Raw genomic sequence first — 19,553 nt, forward strand, 5'->3', positions numbered from 1 at the left:
GTTGCAAATAACCAATTCATGTACACTTCTGAAAGGAATCCTGTGAACACTGGGACTAATCAGAAGAAAGGAGTTCTTGAGATTGACACTCTGAATGCCATATTGGCTCAGAACAAAATATTGACTCAACAAGTCAATATGATTTCTCAAAGTCTGTCTGGAATGCAAAATGCATCAGGTAGTACTAAGGAAGCTTCATCTGAAGAAGAAGCTTATGATCCTGAGAACCCTTCAATGGAGGAGGTGAATTACATGGGAGAACCCTATGGATACACCTATAATCCTTCATGGAGAAATCATCCAAATCTCTCATGGAAGGATCAACAGATACCTCAACAAGGTTTCAACAATAATAATGGTGGAAGAAACAGGTTTAGCAATGGCAAGCCTTTTCCATCATCTTCTCAGCAACAGACAGAGAGTTCTAAGCAGAACACCTCTGACTTAGCAACCATGGTCTCTGATCTAATCAAAACCACTCAAAGTTTCATGACTGAAACAAGGTCCTCCATTAGAAATTTGGAGGGACAAGTGGGTCAGCTGAGTAAGAAAATTACTGAACTCCCTCCTAGTACTCTTCCAAGCAATACAGAAGAAAATCCAAAAGGAGAATGCAAGGCCATCAACATGGCCGAATTTGGAGAGGAGGAAGAGGCAGTGAACGCCACTGAGGAAGACCTCAATGGACGTCCACTGGCCTCCAATGAGTTCCCCAATGAGGAACCATGGGAATCTGAGGCTCAAAATGAGACCATAGAGATTCCATTGAACCTACTTCTGCCATTCATGAGCTCTGATGAGTATTCTTCCTCTGAAGAAGATGAGTATGTCACTGAAGAGCAAGTTACTAAATACCTTGGAGCAATCATGAAGCTAAATGACAAGTTATTTGGAAATGAGACTTGGGAGGATGAACCCCCTTTGCTCACCAAAGAACTGGATGACTTGTCTAGGCAGAAATTACCTCAAAAGAGACAGGATCCTGGGAAGTTTTCAATACCTTGTACCATAGGCACCATGACCTTCAAGAAGGCCTTGTGTGACTTAGGGTCAAGTGTAAACCTCATGCCTCTCTCTGTAATGGAGAAGCTAGGGATCTTTGAGGTGCAAGCTGCAAAAATCTCACTAGAGATGGCAGACAATTCAAGAAAATAAGCTCATGGACATGTAGAGGATGTTCTGGTGAAAGTTGAAGACCATTACATCCCTGCTGATTTCATAGTCCTAGAGACTGGAAAGTGCATGGATGAATCCATCATCCTTGGCAGACCCTTCCTAGCCACAGCAAAGGCTGTGATTGATGTTGATAGAGGAGAATTGATCATTCAAGTGAATGAAGAATCCTTTGTGTTTGAGGCTCAAGGATATCCCTCTGTCACCATGGAGAGGAAGCATGAAGAGCTTCTCTCAAAATAGAGCCAAACAGAGCCCCCACAGTCAAACTCTAAGTTTGGTGTTGGGAGGCCACAACCAAACTCTAAGTTTGGTGTTGAACCCCCACATTCAAACTCTAAGTTTGGTGTTGGGAGGTTCCAACATTGCTCTGAGTATCTGTGAGGCTCCATGAGAGTCCTCTGTCAAGCTACTGACATTAAAGAAGCGCTTGTTGGGAGGCAACCCAATGCTATATTTTATATATATTTTTCTTTGTTATTTTATGTTTTTTGTAGGTTGATGATCATGAGAAGTCACAAAATCAATGAAAAAAGCAAAAACAGAATGAAAAGCAGAAAGAAAAACAGCACACCCTGGAGGAGAGCGTGCTGGCGTTTAAACGCCAGTAAGGCTAGCTGTTGGGCGTTTAACGCCCAGTCTGGCACCATTCTGGGCGTTTAACGCCAGAAAGGGGCACCAGACTGGCGTTAAACGCCAGAAAAGGGCAAGAAGCTGGCGTTAAACGCCAGAAATGGGCACCAGCCCGGCGTTTAACGCCAGAATTGGCTAAAAACGCAATTTTGCATGCCATTTGGTGGAGGGATGACTTTTCCTTGACACCTCAGGATCTGTGGACCCCCACAGGATCCCCACCTACCCCACCACTCTCTCTCTTCTTCACCCATTCACCAATCACCTCAACACCTCTTTCCCAAAAACCCTTCACCTATCAAATCCCATCTTTCTCTTCACCACTCACATCCATCCTTTATAAAACCCCACCTACCTCACCATTCAAATTCAAACCACTTTCCCTCCCAAACCCACCCATACATGACCGAACCATAACCCTCCCCCCTCCTATATAAACCCTTCTTCACTCCTTCATTTTCCCACCACCTAAACACTACTTCTTCCCCTTTTTGGCCGAACAAAGCCATTCCCTTCTCCCCTATTTCTTCTTCTTCTACTCTCTTCTTTCTTCTTTTGCTCGAGGACGAGCAAACCTTTTAAGTTTGGTGTGGTAAAAGCATTGCTTTTTGTTTTTCCATAACCATTTATGGCATCCAAGGCCGGAGAAACCTCTAGAAAGAGGAAAGGGAAGGCAAAAGCTTCCACCTCCGAGTCATGGGAGATGGAGAGATTCATTTCAAGGGTGCATCAAGACCACTTCTATGAAGTTGTGGCCTTGAAGAAGGTGATCCCCGAGGTCCCATTTTCACTCAAAAAGAGTGAATATCCGGAGATCCGACATGAGATCCAAAGAAGAGGTTGGGAAGTTCTTACCAACCCCATTCAACAAGTCAGAATCTTAATAGTTCAAGAGTTCTATGCCAATGCATGGATCACCAAGAACCATGATCAAAGTGTGAACCCGGATCCAAAGAATTGGCTTACTATGGTTCGGGGGAAATACTTGGATTTTAGTCCGAAAAATGTAAGGTTGGCATTCAACTTGCCCATGATGCAAGGAGATGAACACCCTTACACTAGAAGGGTCAACTTTGATCAAAGGTTGGACCAAGTCCTCACAGTTATTTGTGAAGAGGGCGCCCAATGGAAGAGAGATTCAAGAGGAAAGCCGGTTCAATTGAGAAGGCATGACCTCAAACCTGTGGCTAGGGATGGTTGGAGTTCATTCAACGCTCAATCATTCCCACTAGCAACCGGTCCGAAGTTACTATAGACCGGGCTATCATGATTCATAGCATCATGATTGGAGAAGAAATAGAAGTTCATGAGGTTATAGCCCAAGAACTTTATAAGGTGGCGGACAAGTCCTCTACCTTGGCAAGGTTAGCCTTTCCTCATCTCATTTGTCACCTCTGTTATTCAGTTGGAGTTGACATAGAGGGAGACATTCCCATTGATGAGGACAAGCCCATCACTAAGAAGAGGATGGAACACACAAGAGACCCCACTCATCATGAGATCCCTAAGATTCCTCAAGGGATGCACTTTCCTCCACAAAACTATTGGGAGCAACTAAATACCTCCCTAGGAGAATTGAGTTCCAACATGGGACAACTAAGGGTGGAGCACCAAGAACACTCCATCATCCTCCATGAAATTAGAGAAGATCAAAGAATCATGAGAGAGGAGCAACAAAGACAAGAAAGAGACATTGAGGAGCTCAAGCACTCCATAGGATCTTCAAGAGGAAGAACAAGCCGCCATCACTAAGGTGGACCCGTTCTTTAATTTCCTTCTTCTTTATTTTTCTATTTTTCGAAAATTATGCTTATGTTTATCTATGTTTGTGTCTTGTGATCATTAGTGTCTTAGTGTCTATGCCTTAAAGTTATGAATGTCCTATGAATCCATCACCTTTCTTGAATGAAAAATGTTCTTAATTGAAAAAGAGAAAGAATTGCATGAATTTTGAATTTTATAACAGTTTAATTATTTTGATGTGGTGGCAATACTTTTGTTTTCTGAATGTATGCTTAAACAGTGCATATGTCTTTTGAATTTGTGGTTCATGAATGTTGGCTCTTGAAAGAATGATGAAAAAGGAGACATGTTACTGAGGATCTGAAAAATCATAAAAATGATTCTTGAAGCAAGAAAAAGCAGTGAATACAAAAAAAAAAAAAACGAAAAAAAGAGAGAAAGAAAAAAAAAGAGAGAAAAAGAAAAGAAATAAAGTTGTGATCCAAGGCAAAAAGAATGTGCTTAAGAACCCTAGACACCTCTAATTGGGGACTTTAGCAAAGCTGAGTCACAATCTGAAAAGGTTCACCCAATTATGTATCTGTGGCATGTATGTATCCGGTGGTAATACTGGAAGACAGAGTGCTTTGAGCCACGGCCAAGACTCAATAAGTAGCTGTGTTCAAGAATCATCATACTTAACTAGGAGAATCAATAACACTATCTGGATTCTGAGTTCCTAAAGAAGCCAATCATTCTGAATTTCCAAGGATAGAGTGAGATGCCAAAACTATTCAGAGGCAAAAAGCTAAAAGCCCCGCTCATCTAATTAATACTGATCTTCATAGATGTTTTTGGAATTCATTGCATATTCTCTTCTTTTTATCTTATTTGATTTTCAGTTGCTTGAGGACAAGCAACAATTTAAGTTTGGTGTCGTGATGAGCGGATAATTTATACGCTTTTTGGCATTGTTTTTAGTATGTTTTTAGTATGATCTAGTTAGTTTTTAGTATATTTTTATTAGTTTTTAGTTAAAATTCACTTTTCTGGACTTTACTACGAGTTTGTGTATTTTTCTGTGATTTCAGGTATTTTCTGGCTGAAATTGAGGGACCTGAGCAAAAATCTGATTCAGACACTGAAAAGGACTGCAGATGCTGTTGGATTCTGAACTCCCTGCACTCGAAGTGGATTTTCTGGAGCTACAGAAGCCCAATTGGCGAGCTCTCAACGGCGTTGGAAAGCAGACATTCTGAGCTTTCCAGCAATATGTGATAGTCCATACTTTGCTCAAGATTTGATGGCCCAAACCGGCGTTCAAAGTCAACCTCAGAATTCCCAGCGTTAGACGCCAGAACTGGCACAAGAATGGGAGTTAAACGCCCAAACTGGCACCAAAGCTGGCGTTTAACTCCAAGAGGAGTCTCTACACGAAAATGCTTCAATGCTCAGCCCAAGCACACACCAAGTGGGCCCGGAAGTGGATTTTTATGTCATTTACTCATTTCTGTAAACCCTAGGCTACTAGTTCTCTATAAGTAGGACCTTTTGCTATTGTATTTTCATCTTCTGATCTTTTGATCATCTTTGGATCTTTGGATCATTTTAGATCTTTTGATCATCTTTGGACGTCTAGTTCTTAGATCATGGGAGGCTGGCCATTCGGCCATGCCTAGACCTTGTTCTTATGTATTTTCAACGGTGGAGTTTCTACACACCATAGATTAAGGTGTGGAGCTCTGCTGTACCTCGAGTATTAATGCAATTACTATTGTTCTTCTATTCAATTCCGCTTGTTCTTGTTCTAAGATATCACTTGTTCTTCAACTTGATGAATGTGATGATCCGTGACACTCATCATCATTCTCACCTATGAACGTGTGACTGACAACCACCTCCGTTCTACCTTAGATTGGGTGAATATCTCTTGGATTTCTGATACACGATGCATGGTTGATCGCCTGACAACCGAGTGCTCGCCTGACAAACGAGCCAGCCATTCCGTGAGATCAGAGTCTTCGTGGTATAGGCTAGAACCGATGGCGGCATTCAAGAGAATCCGGAAGGTCTAACCTTGTCTGTGGTATTCTGAATAGGATTCAATGATTGAATGACTGTGACGTGCTTCAAACTCCTGAAGGCGGGGCGTTAGTGACAGACGCAAAAGAATCACTGGATTCTATTCCGGCCTGATCGAGAACCGACAGATGGATAGCCGTGCCGTGACAGGGTGCGTTGAACATTTCCACTGAGAGGATGGGAGGTAGCCATTGACAACGGTGAAACCCTTGCATAAGCTTGCCATGGAAAGGAGTAAGAAGGATTGGATGAAGACAGTAGGAAAGCAGAGAGACGAAAGGGACCAAGCATCTTCATACGCTTATCTGAAATTCCCACCAATGAATTACATAAGTATCTCTATCTCTATCTTTATGTTTTATTCGTATATCACCCATATCCATTTAAGTTTGCCTGACTAAGATTTACAAGGTGACCATAGCTTGCTTCATACCAACAATCTCTGTGGGATCGACCCTTACTCGCGTAAGGTTTATTACTTGGACGACCCAGTACACTTGCTGGTTAGTTGTGCGAAGTTGTGTTTATGCCATGGTATTGAACACCAAGTTTTTGGATTCATTACCGGGGATTAATTGATTTGTGAAAAGTAGTGATCACAATTTCGCATACCAAACACCTATAATTCTTCATGGAGAAATCATCCAAATTTCTCATGGAAGGATCAACAGAGACCTCAACAAGGTTTCAACAACAATAATGGTAGAAGAAACAGGTTTAGCAATGGCAAGCCTTTTCCATCATCTTCTCAGCAACAGACAGAGAATTCTAAGCAGAACCACTCTGACTTAGCAACCATGGTCTCTGATCTAATCAAGACCACTCAAAGTTTCATGACTGAAACAAGGTCCTCCATTAGGAATTTGGAGGCACAAGTGGGACAGCTGAGCAAGAGAATTACTGAACTCCCTCCTAGTACTCTTCCAAGCAATACAGAAGAAAATCCAGAAGGAGAGTGTAAGGCCATCAATATGGCCGAATTTGGAGAGGAGGAAGAGGCAGTGAATGCCACTGAGGAAGACCTCAATGGATGTCCACTGACCTCCAATGAGTTCCCCAATGAGGAACCATGGGAATCTGAGGCTCACAATGAGACCATAGAGATTCCATTGGATTTACTTCTGCCATTCATGAGCTCTGATGAGTATTCTTCCTCTGAAGAGGATGAGTATGTCACTGAAGAGCAAGTTGCTAACTACCTTGGAGCAATCATGAAGCTAAATGACAAGTTGTTTGGTAAAGAGACTTGGGAGGATGAACCTCCTTTGCTCACCAAAGAAATGGATGACTTGTCTAGGCAAAAATTACCTCAAAAGAGACAGGATCCTGGAAAGTTTTCAATACCTTGTACCATAGGCACCATGACCTTCAAGAAGGCTCTGTGTGACTTAGGGTCAAATGTAAACCTCATGCCTCTCTCTGTAATGGAAAAGCTAGGGATCTTTGAAGTACAAGCTGCAAGAATCTCACTAGAGATGGCAGACAATTCAAAGAAACAAGCTTATGGACTTGTAGAGGATGTTCTGGTGAAGGTTGAAGACCATTACATCCCTGCTGATTTCATAGTCCTAGAGACTGGGAAGTGCATGGATGAATCCATCATCCTTGGCAGACCCTTCCTAGCCACAGCAAAGGCTGTGATTGATGTGGACAGAGGAGAATTGATCATTCAAGTGAATAAAGAATCCTTTGTGTTTAAGGCTCAAGGATATCCCTCTGTCACCATGGAGAGGAAGCATGAAGAGCTTCTCTCTAAACAGAGTCAAACAGAACCCCCACAGTCAAACTCTAAGTTTGGTGTTGGGAGGCCACAACCAAATTCTAAGTTTGGTGTTGAACCCCCACATTCAAACTCTAAGTTTTGTGTTGGGAGGTTCCAACATTGCTCTGAGCATCTTTGAGGCTCCATGAGAGCCCTCTGTCAAGCTACTGACATTAAAGAAGCGCTTGTTGGGAGGCAACCCAATGTTATATTTTATTTATTTTCCTTTGTTATTTTATGTTTTCTGTAGGTTGATGATCATGAGAAGTCACAAAATCAATTGAAAAAGCAAAAACGAAATGAAAAACAGAAAGAAAAACAGCACACCCTGAAGGAGAACTTGCTGGCGTTTAAACGCCAGTGAAGCTAGCAAATGGGCGTTTAACGCCCAGTTTGGCACCATTCTGGGCGTTTAACGCCAGAAAGGGGCACCAGACTGGCGTTAAACGCCAGGAAGGGGCAAGAAGTTGGCGTTAAACACCAAAAATGGGCACCAGCCCGGCGTTTAACGCCAGAATTGGCACAAAGAGCAATTTTGCTCGCCATTTGGTGCAGGGATGACTTTTCCTTGACACCTCAGGATCTGTGGACCCCACAGGATCCCCACCTACCCCACCACCCTCTCTCTTCTTCAACACCTCTTCCCCAAAAACCCTTCACCTATCAAATCCCATCTTTCTCTTCACCACTCACATCCATCCTTCATAAAACCCCACCTACCTCACCATTCAAATTCAAACCACTTTCCCTCCCAAACCCACCCTCCCAAAACTGAACCCTACCCCTCTCTCCACCCCTATATAAACCCATCTTCACTCCTTCATTTTCACACAACCTAAACACTACTTCTCCCCTTTGGCCGAACCACAAAGCCACCTCCATCTCCTCCATTTCTTCTTCTTCTACTCTCTTCTTTTTTCTTTTGCTCGAGGACGAGCAAACCTTTTAAGTTTGGTGTGGTAAAAGCATTGCTTTTTGTTTTTCCATAACCATTTATGGCATCCAAGGCCGAAGAAACCTCTAGAAAGAGGAAAGGGAAGGCAAAAGCTTCCACCTCCGAGTCATGGGAGATAGAGAGATTCATTTCAATGGTGCATCAAGACCACTTCTATGAAGTTGTGGCCTTGAAGAAGGTGATCCCCGAGGTCCCTTTCAAACTCAAAAAGAGTGAATATCCGGAGATCCGACATGAGATCCGAAGAAGAGGTTGGAAAGTTCTTACCAACCCCATTCAACAAGTCAGAATCTTAATGGTTCAAGAGTTCTATGCCAATGCATGGATCACCAAGAACCATGATCAAAGTGTGAACCCGGACCCAAAGAATTGGCTTACAATGGTTCGGGGGAAATACTTAGATTTTAGTCCGGAAAATGTAAGGTTGGCATTTAACTTGCCCATGATGCAAGGAGATGAACACCCTTACACTAGAAGGGTCAACTTTGATCAAAGGTTGGACTAAGTCCTCACAGTCATTTGTGAAGAGGGCGCCCAATGGAAGAGAGATTCAAGAGGGAAGCCGGTTCAATTGAGAAGGCATGACCTCAAGCCCGTAGCTAGGGGATGGTTGGAGTTTATCCAACGCTCAATCATTCCCACTAGCAACCGGTCTGAAGTTACTCTAGACCGGGCCATCATGATTCATAGCATCATGATTGGAGAAGAAGTAGAAGTTCATGAGGTTATAGCCCAAGAACTTTATAAGGTGGCGGACAAGTCCTCTACCTTGGCAAGGTTAGCCTTTCCTCATCTCATTTGTCACCTCTGTTATTCAGTTGGAGTTGACATAGAGGGAGACATCCCCATTGAGGAGGACAAGCCCATCACTAAGAAAAGGATGGAGCAAACAAGAGATCCCACTCATCATGAAATCCCTGAGATGCCTCAAGGGATGCACTTTCCTCCACAAAACTATTGGGAGCAAATCAACACCTCCCTAGGAGAATTGAGTTCCAACATGGGACAACTAAGGGTGGAGCACCAAGAACATTCCATCATCCTCCATGAAATTAGAGAAGATCAAAGAATCATGAGAGAGAAGCAACAAAGACAAGGAAGAGACATTGAGGAGCTCAAGCACTCCATAAGATCTTCAAGAGGAAGAACAAGCCGCCATCACTAAGGTGGACCCGTTCTTTAATTTCCTTGTTCTCTATTTTCCTATTTTTCGAAAAATCATGCTTATGTTTATCTATGCTTGTGTCTTGTGATCATTAGTGTCTTAGTGTCTATGCCTTAAAGTTATGAATGTCCTATGAATCCATCACCTTTCTTAAATGAAAAATGTTCTTAATTGAAAAAGAGAAGAATTGCATGAATTTCAGATTTTATAACAGATTAATTATTTTGATGTGGTGGCAATACTTTTGTTCTCTGGATGTATGCTTAAACAGTGCATATGTCTTTTGAATTTGTTGTTCATGATTGGTTGGCTCTTGAAAGAATGATGAAAAAGGAGACATGTTATTGAGGATCTGAAAAATCATAAAAATGATTCTTGAAGCAAGAAAAAGCAGTGAATACAAAAAAAAAAAAAAACGAAAAGGGAGAAAGAGAAAAAGAAAGAAAAAGAAAGAAATAAAGTTGTGATCCAAGGCAAAAACAGTGTGCTTAAGAACCCTGGACACCTCTAATTGGGGACTCTAGCAAAGCTGAGTCACAATTTGAAAAGGTTCACCCAATTATGTGTCAGTGGCATGTATGTATCCGGTGGTAATCCTGGAAGACAGAGTGCTTTGGGCCACAGCCAAGACTCATAAAGTAGCTGTGTTCAAGAATCATCATACTTAACTAGGAGAATCAATAACACTATCTGGATTCTGAGTTCCTAAAGAAGCCAATCATTCTGAATTTCAAAGGATAAAGTGAGATGCCAAAACTGTTCAGAGGCAAAAAGCTAAAGCACCGCTCATCTAATTAATACTGATCTTCATAGATGTTTTTGGAATTCATTGCATATTCTCTTATTTTTATCTTATTTGATTTTCAGTTGCTTGGGGACAAGCAACAATTTAAGTTTGGTGTTGTGATGAGCGGATAATTTGTACGCTTTTTGGCATTGTTTTTAGTATGTTTTTAGTATGTTTTAGTTAGTTTTTAGTATAATTTTATTAGTTTTTAATTAAAATTCACTTTTCTGGACTTTACTATGAGTTTGTGTGTTTTTCTGTGATTTCAGGTATTTTCTGGCTGAAATTGAGGGACCTGAGCAAAAATCTGATTCAGAGACTGAAAAGGACTGCAGATGCTGTTGGATTCTGACCTCCCTGCACTTGAAGTGGATTTTCTGGAGCTACAGAAGCCCAATTGGCGCGCTCTCAACGGCGTTGGAAAGTAGACATTCTGGGCTTTCCAGCAATGTATAATAGTCCATACTTTGCCCAAGATTTGATGGCCCAAACCGGCATTTCAAATCAGCTCAAGAATGCCCGGCGTTAAACGCCGGAACTGGCACAAGAATGGGAGTTAAACGCCCAAATTGGCACAAAAGCTGGTGTTTAACTCCAAGAAGAGTCTCTACATGAAAATGCTTCAATGCTCAGCCCAAGCACACACCAAGTGGGCCCGGAAGTGGATTTTTATGTCATTTACTCATTTCTGTAAACCCTAAGCTACTAGTTCTCTATAAGTATGACCTTTTGCTATTGTATTATCATCTTTCAATCTTAGAATCTTTTGATCATGTTTTTATGATTGAACCCTCTTTGGGAAGCTGGTCTCACGGCCATGCCTAGACCTTGTTCTTATGTATTTTCAACGGTGGAGTTTCTACACACCATAGATTAAGGTGTGGAGCTCTGCTGTACCTCGAGTATTAATGCAATTACTATTGTTCTTCTATTCAATTCAGCTTGTTCTTGTTCCAAGATATCACTTGTTCTTTAAATTGATGAATGTGATGATCCGTGACACTCATCATCATTCTCACCTATGAACGTGTGACTGTCAATCACCTCCGTTCTACCTTAGATTGGGTGGATATCTCTTGGATTCTTCAACCGGAATCTTCGTGGTATAAGCTAGAATTGATGACTGCATTCAAGAGAATTCGGAAGGTCTAAACCTTGTCTGTGGTATTCTGAGTAGGATTCAATGATTGAATGACTGTGACGAGCTTCAAACTCGCATTTGTGGGGCGTTAGTGACAGACGCAAAAGAATCACTGGATTCTATTCCGACATGATCGAGAACCGACAGCTGGATAGCCGTGCCGTGACAGGGTGCGTTGAACATTTCCACTGAGAGGACGGGACTGTAGCCATTGACAACGGTGATGCCCAACATACAGCTTGCCATGGAAAGGAGTAAGAAGGATTGGATGAAGACAATAGGAAAGTAGAGAGACGGAAGGGACAAAGCATCTCCATTCGCTTATCTGAAGTTCTCACCAATGAATTACATAAGTATCTCTATCTTTATCTTTATGTTTTAGTCATATATCATCCATAACCATTTAAGTCTGCCTGACTGAGATTTACAAGGTGACCATAGCTTGCTTCATACCAACAATCTCCGTGGGATCGACCCTTACTCGCGTAAGGTTTATTACTTGGACGACCCAGTGCACTTGCTGGTTAGTTGTGCGAAGTTGTGTTTATGCCATGGTATTGAGCACCAAGTTTTTGGAGTCATTACCGGGGATTATTTGAGTTGTGAAAAGTAGTGATCACAATTTCGTGCACCAACAGGCCAACAAAAATTATTAACCAAAAATTGTAACATTCATATTTGGGTCCAAGGGTGGTTAGACTTAAGGAAACACATTTGGACCACTCATAATCTGAATTTTGAAGTTGGCCCAGATTGAGCTTCACTTGAAACAAGCCCAGAACACGCTGTTTTAAAGGAAACGTTCATCACCTGCCCAGAATTGTCTCATACCTATTTATGAGACAAAAAGCTCCAGCAAATACATCAGTAATTTTCAAATAAAGAATCATAACTCAGAATTCCTAGACAACTCCTAAGCATGCAGAATCTATCCTCAGCTAATGATTTTGTGAGAATATCTACTAATTGCTCCTCTGATTTAACAAATTGAATGTTGATATCCCCTTTTTGGACGTGTTCTCTTATTGAGTGAAATTTCACTTCAACGTTCTTAGTCCTAGAGTGCAAAACTGGATTTTTAGAAATATTAATGGCACTCATATTATCACACATCAAGGGAATATTTTCAGCTTTTAATTTGTAATCGGCAAGCTGTGTTTTTAACCATAAAAGCTGAGAATAACAAGAAGAAGCAACTATATACTCAACCTCTGCAGTGGATAAAGCCACTGTTGGTTGCTTTTTACTTGACCAAATGTTCAATGACTTTCCAAAGAAGCAACATAGGCCTGAAGTACTCCTTCTATCAACTCTATCACCAGCAAAATCTGCATCACAATAACCAACTACAGAAAAATCATCAATCTTAGGATACCAAAGACCAAAATTAGATGTGCCATGAACATATCTAATGATCCTTTTAACTGCAGAAAGATGTGACTTTTTAGGTTTGGATTGGAACCTAGAACACAATCCAACACTTTGCACAATATCGGGCCTAGAGGAAGTTAAGTACATAAGAGAACCAATCATTCCTCTATACCTAGTCTCGTCAACATCTTTCTCAGTTTCTCCCTTATCTAATTTAGAACTAGGATGCATGGGAGTTCCCATAGGTTTGGCATTTTCCATACCAAATTTCTTAACTAATTCCTTGGCATACTTTTCTTGATGAATGAAAATACCTTTTTCAGTTTGTTTAATTTGCAGCCCAAGGAAAAAATTAAGTTCACCCATCATACTCATGTCAAATTCACTTGTCATGAGTTTTCCAAATTCAGAACAAAGGGATTCATTGGCTGATCCAAAAAGAATGTCATCAACATATATTTGGACTAGAATAAAGGAATCATTAGAATTCTTGATAAATAGAGTTGTGTCAGTGGTGCCTCTTTGAAAACCATTTTTCAAAAGAAAAGACCTAAGTCTCTCATACCAAGCTCTAGGAGCTTGTCTTAAACCATAGAGAGCTGTTGATAATTTGAAAACATGATTAGAATGCTCTTTATTTTCAAAACCAGGAGGCTGCTCCACATACACTTCTCTATCTATCACTCCATTAAAAAATGCACATTTCACATCCATTTGATATAATTTAAAACCAAAAAATGCAGCATAAGCTAAGAGAAGTCTTATGGCTTCCATTCGGGCAACAGGGGCAAAGGATTCGTCAAAGTCTATTCCTTCTTCTTGGTTATATCCTTGTGCCACTAGCCTTGCCTTGTTTCTTGCAATGCTACCATCTTCTCCCAACTTGTTCCGAAAAATCCACTTTGTGCCGATCACTTTCTTTCGACTTGGCCTTGGAACCAAAGTCCATACTTAGTTCTTTTCAAACTCAAGAAGCTCATCTTCCATAGCTTTAACCCAAGAGGGATCACTAAGTGCTTCCTTGACGTTTTGAGGCTCTACTTGTGAAAGAAGGGCAATGTTTGATCCTTCATTTGCCTTCCTAGTAGAAGACCTTGTTTGCACACCATGAGAGACATCCCCAATGACAAATTCCTCAGGATAATTCTTCAAGAACCTCCATTCACGAGGTCTGGTGGATTTGGTGGCAGATTCAGTCACCATGGGATTCTGGGTGCTGCTATTTCCAGGATTTCTTTCAGATTCATAAGATAAAATGGAATTTTCTCTTGAATGTTCAGCAGTTGCAGTTTCTGGTTCAGTTTGACCAGAATTTCCTTTTTCATTATTTTGAGCAGTTTCATTTTTCTTTTGTGCTTGATTTCCTGCATCACCATCTTCCAAAAATGCTTTGCACCAAGTTAGTATCACAAAATGTAACATGTATAGATTCTTCAATAATCCTAGCATCTTGATGATAAACCCTATATGCTTTACTAGTTGTGGAATATCCTACAAACAAACACTCATAGGCCTTTGGATCAAATTTTTCCAAATTTTCTTTGTTATTTAAAACAAAACATTTGCATCCAAAGATGTGCAAGTAATCTAAGTTTGGTGGGTAGCCTTTCCAAAGTTCATAAGGGGTTTTCTTCAAAAATTTTCTTATGATTATTCTATTTAAAATGTGGCAAGCTGTGTTAACCGCTTCAGCCCAAAGGAATTTTGGAACATTACTCTCACAAAGCATAGCTCTTGTCATCTCTTGTATGCTTCTATTTCTTCTTTCCACAACACCATTTTATTGTGGTGTTCTTGGACAAGAGAAGTTGTGAGATATTCCAAATTCCTCACAAAAGGATTCAAACAGATTGTTTTCAAATTCAGTTCCATGATCGCTTCTTATAGAAGAGATTTTCAAATCCTTTTCATTTTGAATTTTCTTGCAAAAAGGTTCAAAGGCCGAAAAAGCTTCATTTTTGTGTGCAAGAAATAAAACCCAACCAAACCTAGTGTAGTCACCCACAATTACTAAACCATAGTGTTTACCACCTAGGCTTTGAGTTCTTGTTAGACCAAATAAATCAATGTGTAGCAACTCAAGTGGTCTTTTAGTAGAGATGTCTTCCTTTGGTTTAAAAGAACTTTTTGTTTGTTTTCCCATTTGGCAAGCATCACAAGTGATGTCTTTGTCAAACTTTATCAAAGGAAGACCTCTTACTAATTCTTTTTTAACAAGTTTGTTTATTTGAAACATACTTGCATGGCCCAATCTCTTGTGCCATAACCACTTTTCAGATTCTTTAGAGTGAAGACAAGCTACATTTTGATCTTTTAGTTCATCAAGTGTAAGTACATACATGTTATTAAAACGCTTGGCAACAAACATCACTTCATTTGTTTTTTTATTAACAACACAGCATTCAAATCTTTTGAAAATCACTAAATATCCTAAATCACACAGCTGACTTATACTCAAAAGATTGTGCTTCAAACCACATACCAAAAGTACATCATCAATGAAAGTAGATTGCTCATTACCTACTTTTCCAACAACAATGATTTTACCTTTACCATCATCTCCAAAGGTCACAAAACCTCCATCATGCTTGTTTAGTTTGATGAAGTAGGTTGACCTTCCAGTCATGTGCCTTGAACATCCACTATCCATGTACCACATGTCCTTTTTGTTCTTGGATGCTAGGCAAATCTGCATGATGAGTTTCAAGTAGCCTTAGGTATCCAAATTAATTTGGATCCTTTGAAATTAATCCATCTTGGTTGCCCAAGTGCATTGAAATCACAAACAATATTGTAAACTTTGTTTCCCACAACTCTCTTTTCAATGAAGTATTGTGCATATGAGTGACCAAATTTCTTGCAATTGACACAATGATTTTCTGATGTGTGTCGCTGAAATTGAGGTGAGTTATATTGCTTGAAATGATTAAACTGTTGAAATTTTCTGGTTTTTGGAGGAGATGCATTTCTTTTGACAAACTGATTTTTATTAAAGTCATTCCTCTTTGCAAAAGTATTTTTACCATAATTTCTTTGAACATTTTTACCTTTCGAAAAAGAGGTTTTGTTGTAAAATGGTGGTTTCTTGAAAACAGCCTCATTTTTCGAAATGTAACCCAAACCTTGCCGGTTTGATCTCGGATCAGTTCTTGGTGAAGGCTCAATTTCACTTGTGTATACTTCATCAAATTTTTCTTCAAAAGTTGAAACATATCCAATACCTGATTTGTTTGGTATGGATTTGGTATTTGATGAAGAAGTCACAAATTTTATAGAGGAAGTGTTGGAAACTGCATCTTCCTTGGCTATGTAGCCTAAACCAGATTTTTCAAACAATGGTCTTTGACTTGCAAGTAATTTGTCCAAGTTACTAGAACCTTGAGCAAATTTTGCTAAGTCGCCATTCAGCTTTTTAATCATATCATTTAATCTTTCATTTTCAGCAATTAACTCATGAGAAGGATCCACAATGTGCTTTCCTTTTAATTTTTCAAGTTCAGATTTTAGAAATTTGTTTTCTTCAATGATGTCCAAAGCACATTCAGTTTCCTTCACTTTTTCTTTTAAAAAATTATTTTCAGCTCTTAACACATCTCTTTCAGATCTGCATTCATTGTATTTATCAAGCAATTTTGATGTGTTTAAAGTGAGATCATCAATAATAGCATGCAAGTCCTCAATGGTCAAATCATAATAGTTTACCTCATCAAGATTGTTGTTTCCAGCCATGAAGCAGTCTTTGTCATCTCCTTCAGATTCTTCTTCTTCATTTGAGTCATTCTCAAGATCCTCTCAAGCTGCCATGAGTACTCTCTTCCTTTCCTTCTTTCATTTGTCCTCCTTTTTGAGCTTTGGACAGTTTAGCTTGAAGTGTCCAGCCTCCTTGCAGTGATGGCACGTCACTTTGCTCCAGTCGATCTTGTGCTCCTTTGAACTTGAACCTTTGTATTTTCCCTTGTTCTTCATCATCCTTCTAAATCTCCTAGCAAAAAAATAAAAGCTCGTTATCTGAAATACCATCACTAGACTCACTCTCTTTCGGTTCTATTTGTGACTTGAGGGCTATTCCCTTTTTCTTTGAGTTTGTGTTTGTGTGTGTGGCTTCATAGACAAGGAGTTTTCCTCTCAGCTCATCATAGGTTATGGGATTTAGGTTGTTACTTTCGGTTAGGACAGTGGCAGTGGTTTCCCATTCTTTTGTGAGGCTTCTAAGGAGTTTTCTCACCAAGGTTTGTTCTGCATAGTTTGTACCCATAGCATCAAGGTTGTTAATTATGATTGAGAATCTCTCAAACAGTTCATCAATGCTTTCTCCAACCTTCATGCTAAACATCTCGTACTCTTTTCGCAGCATATCAATCCTCGTTTCTTTGACTTGTTTAGTGCCTTCATGTGTAACCTGAAGTTTTTCCCATATTTCTTTGACTGTCTTGCATCTAGACATCTTCCGGTACTCTTCAAAGCTGATAGCACAGTGAAGAAGGTTGGTTGCTTTAGCATTCAGTTTTATCTTCTTCTTGTCATCTTCATTCCATTCAGCTTCTTCTTTTGGAGTCACCACTCCATCAGCACTTATTTTTGTTGGGATCTTGGGACCGCTCACAACAATCTTCCATATGTTGTAGTCAATAGATTGGATGAAAATCCTTATCATTTCTTTCCAATAGGAGTAGTTCTTCCTGTTGAAGAAAGGTGGCCGGTTGTTTGACTGGCCTTTAGTGAGGGTGTAGGCAACTGTGGTTGTGCCCAAGTTGTTCGCCATTGGATCTTTGCTCCAAGCGGTTAAGCTTGATTCTTGAGACCTTAGCTCCTGATACCAATTGTAGGTTCTGGTAGGCTTAGAGAAAGGGGGTTGAATCTATGCCTTCCTTTTTAAGTTGCTGTTATTATCCTTTTAAAACAAACTTTCAATTCTGATTCTGTTTGTACTCAACAGCAGAAATTTATGAGATAATTTATTTTTGTCTCATGAATATCAGAAAATAGAACACAACAGAGAAGAGAAAAGCTAACACCAGCATGTATCCTAGTTCGGTTGCCTTATGCTATGCAACCTACGTCCAGTCTCCTCCACAACTATGGAAGAATTTAACTATAGTTAACAGTATTACATACACCAATTTCACAGGATTGACCCAATCCTTTCACACTCAAGTTCTAACCTAACTTGACATTGGCTATGCTAATACCTAACTATTTACTCTTAGTGCTAACCCAACTAAGAAAGGGATACCCAACAGGTACAAGATACAAGATACTTAATCAACCTAAAAAAATCTAAAATAAACTCTAGGCGTTTCTCTCAAGTGTTTCTCTCAGCCTTTTTTCACTCATGGCTTTTTCATAATCTTTCTCACAATGCCTTTTCTCACAAGAAATTATAGAAAGATAAACTTAGAAAAGCACATTACAATCAGTAAAACATGAAGGAGATTGACTTCATCAACAGTCTCTGTGCTATGCAAAAAATCAGATTAGCAAGCCTCTGATTTAGTTCTTCATACTGGCGGAATGCACCTTTGATTAGGTTACACTGTCCAGTTAGTTGAACTTTTTCAAAGATCTCTCTCAGAACAAAACCTCTATTCACTGGTTTTCTCTCCTTGGTTTCTGAATAAACAGCAAACCTCTTTTATCTCCTTGCATGTTGCTTGGTTCTTCTTCCAATGTCAACACCTTGAGCCTTGAGCTTCACCAACCCACAGAATCACTTTTTTCACCTTAATCCTTAGAGAAGAAACTTTCCTTCTGACTTCCTCATCTTGACCGAAAGCCATGAACTAGCAACCATAGACATCTTCCAAAGGTCAACATGATCTGAGCCCTTGAGAACCAACTTGGTCCCCAAGTATTGTTTAAGACCGTAGATACACAGCAGGGAAGAACAGAAATCCTCTTTCCCTTGTATCCTATTTCGGATAGAGCAGAGAGTTGGGAAGAAGAGATGAAACCGAGTTGCATGTATGAGGAAAAGATTTACCTATAACCTAAGCTTGATTTGGTTTGGATTTGATGAGATGACTTCTGCCTTTCAAGCTTAGTTTCTCTTTCTTGCTTCTTTGGTGACTATCTTGGTGAAGAAGCTCTCTCTCTTTCTCTTTCTTACTTTTCTGAAGCTGATTTGACTTGGTCAGAGAGAGATGAACGTTGCTCTTGGTTAAGCAAAAGAGAGGGATTTGCTTTTCTGAAACCAGATCGGGCTTGGATCGGATATTTGGTATGCTTGGCCCGATTTGATTTCTTTGGCTTCTTTCTTTGCTTTTCCTTGGGCTTTTAGTTCTGCTTTTAGCCCAATATCCTTGCTGATTGCTTTTTGTTCCATTTGGGCTATTGAAATTTGGCCTGCAACAATAAACAATTAGTTAATAAGTAGATATAAATAATCAATACTAATTATTTATTTTGCCCAAAAATAATGTTTGTCATCACTAATTAATTTAGTTAATTTCTTAACTCAACAGAAGAAATCATAAATTTTGCTTTATTTTCAGATTGTGAGCCATTGAACTTTACAGAAGCCTCTAAAGACAATAATTGGAAGAAAGCAATGGATGAGGAGACTCATGCCATTGAGAAGAATGACACATGGGAGCTGACATATTTATTAGCAGATAAGAAGCTGATTGGAGTAAAGTGAGTTTACAAAACTAAGTACAAACCCAACGGTGAAGTTGATCGTTTCAAAGCAAGATTAGTTGCTAAGGGATACAAACAAAAGCCAGGTATCAATTATTTTGAAGTATTTACTCCTGTTGCTAGATT

The sequence above is a fragment of the Arachis hypogaea genome, chromosome 2 (assembly GCF_003086295.3).
Source record: "Arachis hypogaea cultivar Tifrunner chromosome 2, arahy.Tifrunner.gnm2.J5K5, whole genome shotgun sequence".
In the NCBI taxonomy this organism is placed as follows: Eukaryota; Viridiplantae; Streptophyta; class Magnoliopsida; order Fabales; family Fabaceae; genus Arachis; species Arachis hypogaea.